At 42.5% G+C, this 7,636-nt stretch overlaps 1 pseudogene; it reads right to left on the bottom strand.

Annotated features, from left to right (window-relative positions):
• Positions 1-6,349: 6,349 nt before the first annotated feature.
• Positions 6,350-6,853, bottom strand: LOC114610704 (annotated as a pseudogene).
• Between the last annotated feature and the right edge of the window lie 783 nt (positions 6,854-7,636).

The following is a 7,636-nucleotide window of genomic DNA, read 5'->3' as shown; positions in this document are numbered from 1 at the left end:
TCTATTTGGTGTTCTGTAGGCTTCTTGTATGTTTATGGGCATCTTGTTCTTTAGGTTAGGGAAATTTTCCTCAATGATTTTGTTGAAGATATTTACTGGCCCTTTAAGTTGGGAGTCTTCATTCTCATCTATACCTATTATCCTTAGGTTTGGTCTTCTCATTGTGTCCTGAATTTCCTGGATGTTTTGAGTTAGGAGTTTTTTGCTTTTTTCATTTTCTTTGACAACTGTGTCAATATTTTCCACCGTATCTTCTGCATTTGAGATTCTCTCTTCTATCTCTTGTATTCGGTTGGTGATGCTTGCGTCTGTGACTCCTGATCTCTTTCTTAGGTTTTCTATCTCCATGGTTGTCTCCCTTTGAACTTTCTTTATTGTTTCTATTTCCAGTTTCAGATCCTGAATGTTTTTGTTTAATTCCTTCTTTGTGTTTTCTTGCATTTCTTTAAGGGATTTCTGTGATTCCTCTTTAAGGGCTTCTATCTGTTTACTTGTACTCTCCTGTATTTCTTTAAGGGAGTTACTTAATTCCTTCTTATAATCCTCTATCATCATCATGAGAAGTGATTTTAATTCTGAATCCTGCTTTTCAGGTGTGAAGGGGTGTTCAGGGCTTGCTATATTGGGAGAACTGGGCACTGATGATGCCAAGAAACTTTGGTTTCTGTTGCTTATGTTCTTGCGCTTGCCTTTCGCCATCTGGGTAACTCTAGTGGTACCTGCCCTCTCTGTGTAAGATTGGAATCTGTATTTCCAGTTATCTTGCTTATTGCAGAGCTCCTCGGAGTCCAGAGGTCTCTGTGGTCTTATGCCCCTAATCTCCCGGGTGGAAGAACTCCTGGGACTCAGGCCACCTCTTGGATCTGGTAATCCTTCTGTTCTGAGTGCAGTGGCTCCTCGGCTGCTCTGAGTGCAGTGGGTTCTCGATGACTCAGGATTCAGTTTCAGCTGCTCTGAGTGCAGTGGCTCCTAGATGACTCAGGATTCAGTTTCTCCACAGGACAGGAGCAGACCAACTCTGTGTCAGCTGCTCTGAGTGCAGTGGCTCCAGCTGCTCTGAGTGCAGTGGGTCCCTGATGACTCAGAATTCAGTTTCAGCTGCTCTGAGTGCAGTGGCTCCTGGATGACTCAGGATTCAGTTTCTCCACAGGACAGGAGCAGACCGACTCTGTGCCTGCTCCAGTCCAAGGGACCAGGCAGGGGCTGAGGGGAAGTGGAATTCCGGAGGGGCGGGGTTTGGGTAGCTGCTGTGCCCTGGATGTCCCTGGCTCCCAGATGTATCTCTGGGGCTTAGGGAGTGAGATGGAGTTCTTATCAGCTGCTCTGAGTGCAGTGGCTCCTGGATGACTCAGGATTCAGTTTCTCCACAGGACAGGAGCAGACCGACTCTGTGTTTGCTCCAGTCCAAGGGACCAGGCAGGGTCCGAAGGTGTCTTAGACACTCTTACAAGGACTTTAGGTTTTATAGCAGGAAGCACACAAGGTCTGCCTGGGCATACATCACATGTGGACTTTGGCGTTTTCTAACCTTCTTGGTCTTAAGGAAACGATCCTATTGCCTCTGATTCGAGACAGCCTAGTTTTGTTAGAGACTGTATTGTAGGAAAGCCTATGACGCAGTATGACAGCTGCTGAGTGCGTCTGGACACTATCTTCGAAAAGCCCATTTCATGTATAAATAACTCATATCCAACCCCTTAAACAATCTTACCGGCTTCACCTCACGTGACAGCAATTTCCTTCAAACGAAGCACGATGTAACCGCTTTTTTTACCTGGCTTTCTCTTGTACCTTCACTTAAACCTCACTACACAGTAGATGCCAGTAGAGGACAGGCTGCCTCCAAGTAGAAGGCTTTGCTTTTTCTCTTCAGCTTCCGGTTTCATTTAGTTCACTTTATGTTTCACTCAGCCTTCCACATTGAACATCCCTGCCAAGATCTAAATTCCACCACCACAAAGTATTTTGTCTTTTACTATTGTGTGACATTTAAAAAAGATATCGACTGACATATCATTGTAATTGACTAAATGTTTGCTGAGTGAACAAACAAAACAGTACCGAAAACATTTAAAAGCTACTGTACGACCATGGATTGAAAGAGAAGTGTCCTTGGTTGTTATTCCAGTATTTCTGTGAGTAAAATGTCAGTTTTATGAAGCTGCAGCTTAACAGCAATACAAACAATGCTAACAACAACACTAACAATTAAGTACCTGCTGTACACAGAACAGGAATGCCCCATTTATTTCCTTCCTTAAGCAGATGAAACAGCTATCATCATCTTTCATGTAGCTGGAACCCAGCAATTTGCTTGAGATCATCTTACTATCAACTGATTTTGCTGGGTTAAAAATCAGTTCCACATAGGGGGATATTAGAGCAGTGAGGTGGGAGTGGGTGAGTGGGTAGAGGAGCACCCTCATAGTGGCCAAGGGAGGAGGGAGGGGGAAATGGAATGGAGGTTTGTGGAAGGGCTGGGAAGGGGGATATCATTTGAAATGTAAATGAATAAAATGATTAATAAAAAGATCATTCCCACATGTCTTCAGAGTTATTCCTGTTTTAATACATGGGTTACATTTGGCTTTTGGCTGGTGTCTCGGTTAATGGGATTATTAATAGTAGCAATAAACCAATCAGAAAAAAAAACCCCTGAATGATACACCATGAAGCTGGCTGAGTTCATCATTTCTTTTATTACACACACTGGAGTATAGTACAATTTTAGTATCATTTTTAGTTGTAGAGAAATTCAAGTAGCCAAAATCTGAGGCAATTTTCACTTTTAATTGAAAATTAAAGGTTACATTGTATCAAAAATTGTATGCAAATAATATTAGGTCTATACTATAAGTATGTGCTTTAGCTATAAGTATAATACTTAGTCGTTAAAAGCTGAATTTTATTTGATTTGGATATTTCTCTTGCAAAAGAGAAGTAATAAAAAACCCCTCCTCTGGCTAATTTAGTAAAAGCAAATTCTCACGGATGCGTTGCAAGTATCCATATAAGCAAAGCTTGCTTCATTTTGTTTTCTTTTGCTTTTTGTCTCAGCATTCGTTACATTGATTACACTGTAATGGGATACAGAGACTAACAATGGAAAAGGAAACTGGATAGGTGTATGTGCGAGAGAATCAGTGAGCCATTTGCCCTGCATTCTCACTGGAGGTGGTGATGCTGATTTGGACTTGCAGTGTATTTACTTTGTAACCATAATAAGGAATGAAGATCTTACTCAGTGTTTGAGATGTAATTTGGAACAGTTTTTCTCTTTTGACACACTTTTAGTTGCAGGGTAAAATATGTTGATGGATTAATATTAGTTCATAAATAAAAATTCATCTTCTAGATAAAAGGCTTATTGTAAACCTACTCAAACTCATGTCATCACCCAGGCATTGTAAGAACTGATTTCTATAAAATAAAATAAAATAAAATAAAATAAAATAAAATAAAATAAAATAAAATAAAATAAAATAAAATAAATTGGTTTCTAAATTCAGCTTTTACATTTGCCTAATATCCCTGTCCCTTGATATTTTCCTGTGATTATGAATCAAAGTATTCATTCCGTTCTCTTATGAGCATTCTGAAAATTTGAAGATGTAAAAGATGAGAGAGCATCTTTTCTTTTCTTGAAGTAGTGTCCTTCACTATCTTCTCTGATTAGTTTTGATTGGAATTCTATTTTGTCAGATATTAAAATGGCCATGCCAACTTGCTTTTTTGCTCCATTTGCTGGAAATATTTTTTCCATCCTTTACCCTGAGGTGATATCTACCCTTGATGTTTCTTGGGTGGAGCAGAAGGATGGATCTTTTTTCTTTTAATCCATTCTGTTAGTCTGTATCTGTATCTTTTTATTTTGGAATTGAGACTCCTTGTACATTGAGCCCCTTCATTTTGTTGTTGAGGTGTGGATTTTTGCCTCTGTTTTGATTTGTCTGTTACTTCATTTTTGTGGGTTTTTCTTTTTTGGTATAATTAACCTCTTCAGGTAAAAGTTTTCTCTTTAGTGCCTTCTGTATATCATGGATTGATATGAAGTGGAAACTTCTGTTTTTTTTGGAAAGTCAGTTATGTCAAATGTTGTTTTGCTGAGGCACACCCATGAAAGGATGTTTTGCTGAAGCAGACATGGAACAGAATGTTTTCCTGAAGCAGACACAGGTGAAAGGATGTTTTGCCCATAGCAAACACATGTAAGGATGCATGATGTTTAGGAAGCATATAAATATGACCCCAAAGACCGTGGGAACTCGAGCATTGGTTCGCTTTGCTGTCTTGCTATTCTTCGTTGACAACACTCATGTATTGGTTTGTCTTACATTGTGTTGTGAAGCTTTGCTTGTAGTGACTTCACAGAGAGAAACTCACCAAAAAACTTCTCGTGAGGTACCTGCAGCTTCTTGCCACTTCCATGGACCCAGGCAAGGTGGCAAGCCTTACAGTTTCTTCTGGATTGAACTGGCCTTACTGATTCTTGCATGGTGTCTGCCAAGTGGACTAAAGCTGCTGATTCGTGTTTGGTGTTTGTAGTGGGCTGGAATGAGAACAACGAAGATTGGAATTGCCCCAAAGAACTATTTTTAAATAGGTCCACTTCTTCATATCCTAATAACCTTCCTTTCCCATTACCTCTGGTGGATAGTGGACTGCAGGAGAGGTTGAACCCTTATTATAAAGTAGGCTGTATAATATATGCCTATGGATAGTGTTAAATTTGTTTTTTTTTTCATGGAATATTTTGTTTTCTTCATTTATTGTTATTGAATGTTTTTCTGAGCATAGTACTCTTAGCTGTAATCTCTGGTCTTTTAGAATTTGTAGAACATCTGTCCAGGCCTTTCTGGCTTTTAGAGTCTCCACTGAAAAGTCAGGTAATACTCTATTAGTTACTTTCTTTTTGCTGGAAGTGTTCCCAGTGTTGACATGCCTGCTGGTGTGATCCACTGGAGATGTGGGAAGAGAGGAGAGGGAGGACACAGCAGGTGGTCTACTACAGAATTGGGAATTGGATTTGGAGAAAAGAAGGAAGTAAGGAAGATACATAGTTAGGGTACCTGCTTTCCTGGCTGGTGTGGCCTTCAGGTTCCCGAAGAATGCCTGCTGGAGTTCAGGACTAGGATAATGAGATGATCAGGGAGTAAGGAAATGTTAGGAAAAGATATGCAGGTGGTGGAACAAAGGAAGGAAAGACCAAATCAGGTGGTCTGCTACAGATGAGGATGAGACTGGGGGACTGGGATTGGAGGAAAGGAGGAAATGGTGAAGCTCTAGAGTTGGTCTACCTGCTTCTCTGGACAGAGTTGCTTGCATACTTCTCATTACTCACAGCCAAAGTGTTTCTGTGGAGGTGTGCTGCCCGGCCCTATTCACATCCCAATGGCAGCTCTGCTGCAGCTGTCCCATACTGTAACAGATTATTTTCTTGTAGGTTCTCCTGGGTTCTCTAATGGTGAGGCAACCTGTCTAGTTCGCAACTACATTGTCTCTAATATTTGGATGTCATTGTTTCTTGTTCATAAAGGCTATGGGGGAAATCAGTCTGGCAGGTGTTTTTTCTTTACATTGGACACCTGTTGCCCTCTTCACCTGTTTTTTTCCTCTTAATCTTTTTTTTTTTCAGCTGGATAGGTACATCTTATGGCATAAACTTTTTCTTTCCTTTTTTATGATAATGTTGTTTAATTTGCCAAATATACAAGTTGAATTTGAGGAGCATGTCTTGTCTGGGCGATGCACAGTAACCAGAGGTTTCTTGAAATGATCAATGGGCAGGGTTAAAAATGGGTACTAGCCCTGACCAGGTGGGTGGGAAGGGGACGGAGCAGAGAGGAGAGGCCTCGTCGGACGGAACTGGCCAGGCACAAACCTTGGACCTTTCGTGGCACAGGGTTCTGGACAGCCGCTCTGAGTGAGCACCCAGACAACCTGGGCAGGTTGTCATCAACTCCCACAGCAGCTGACTGCTGGCACTACCCTCCCCTGCTAACGTGCAATCTACTGGACAAATGGAATCTCCTTACCCTACTTCCCAGGCATCCTCCTTCCCCCCGCAACCAGTGTTCCATATTCTAAAAACAGCAAAAACATTCAAATGGTTATGTATGAAATGATCCTGCATCTTTCTGACTCAAAGATAGCAGCTGTCCCTCACTCCCTCCCCCCCATATCCCCTGAACAATTCCTGTGTCAAGATGAAGAGGAGGCCCCAGGCCGTAGGGGTTCCTGGCCATAGGGGCTGCTGCAGCGGCACCAGGGCACAGGGTGGGTGAGACATGGCAGAGGTCCTGGCGGCACAGCCCAGCTCCCCGGCATCTCCTTCCACAGGCCATCTTACTTACAAAGTTGCATCATCTTTTGCTTTCCTCTCTTCTTCCTTCTTTCTTGCTGCTTCCTCCCTCTGTTTCCAGATGATTGCCAGCTGGGCGAGATCAGCCTTGGCCTGCTCTGTCTTCCCAGCCAAATGCATCTTCATGTAGCGCTCTTTTGCTTTCTGCTTCTCTATTTCTTCTAGTTCTCTCCTTGAAAGCTCTTTTGGCCCATCCAGATCCAGTTGTGTGATCTTCTTAGTCGTCTGTGCCACCCGGTTGTGGTTCTCAATGTCAATGAGCCCTTCCACACCTTTTCGATTTTGCTGGTAGCCATCATCTTCATCTTCACTCTCATCTGAGTCTAGAGACTTCTCTTTTTTAGGGTCAACGGAAGCCCCATCTCCACCTTCTTCTTGTTCATCTTCATTGGCCTTCTGTTTCTCTGCCTGTAGCTGGGCATCGATCTCCTCAGGGCATGTATACTGCCTCACTCGGCCTTTGTGGTCTCCCTTTCTACCTCCTTTAGGCATCTCGGCTCCAGTGGCTGCAGCGGTGGCTCGAACTGACACTGGAACCGGAAATCAAACTTTTTCTTTTAACACATCTTATGAATCCACTGTCTTAGGATTTTACAGCTGTGAACAGACACCATGACCAAGGCAACTCTTATAAAGAACACTTAATTGTGGCTGACTTACAGGTTCTAAGGTTCAGTCCATTATCATCAAGGTGGGAGCATGGCAGCACCTAGGCAGGCATGGTACAGGAGGAGCTGAGAGTTCTACATCTTCATGTGTCCTTCTCCAGCCTTGAGTAGGCCGGAAAGACCTTGTTTACCACAATAGGACCTAGGTGGAGTTATCTGCCCTCGCTGTGTACACCCTCCTACAGGAACTTAAAAAAATAGACTGCCCGCTGAGCTTGCCTTGTGACATAATCCAGCTGAAACAAAGGATGGGCTTGGTGTGGGTTTCCCTATATAAACAAGAGCTGAATATTAAAATTTGAGCCTTGATCAGAAAACTTATCTTGACTCCATGTTTTTCTTGCCCCTCTGTCTCCTTTTCATTTCCAGCTCTCCTTTCAGGTGAACCCAGTTCATCTATGGCCACAGGTGGCACCCGAATGAGGAACCTGAAAATGAGAGGACCCACTGAGGAACACTGTATTGAGTAGAGCTCCACAGAAAATGGAAGAAAAGTATCCTGCATGCAGTAAGTGATGAACGGCATTGATGCTAGCACTAGTTATCTTTTGGAGGCTGTATTGTAGGAAGTGCATAAGAACACAGCCTAGGCTGAATAGGTGTTGAC

Source organism: Grammomys surdaster, unplaced genomic scaffold, assembly GCF_004785775.1.
Source record: "Grammomys surdaster isolate TR1022 unplaced genomic scaffold, NIH_TR_1.0 126059, whole genome shotgun sequence".
NCBI classification, from domain to species: Eukaryota; Metazoa; Chordata; class Mammalia; order Rodentia; family Muridae; genus Grammomys; species Grammomys surdaster.
Note: the sequence above shows the minus strand (reverse complement) of the source record. Positions and strands in the feature narration are given on the sequence as shown.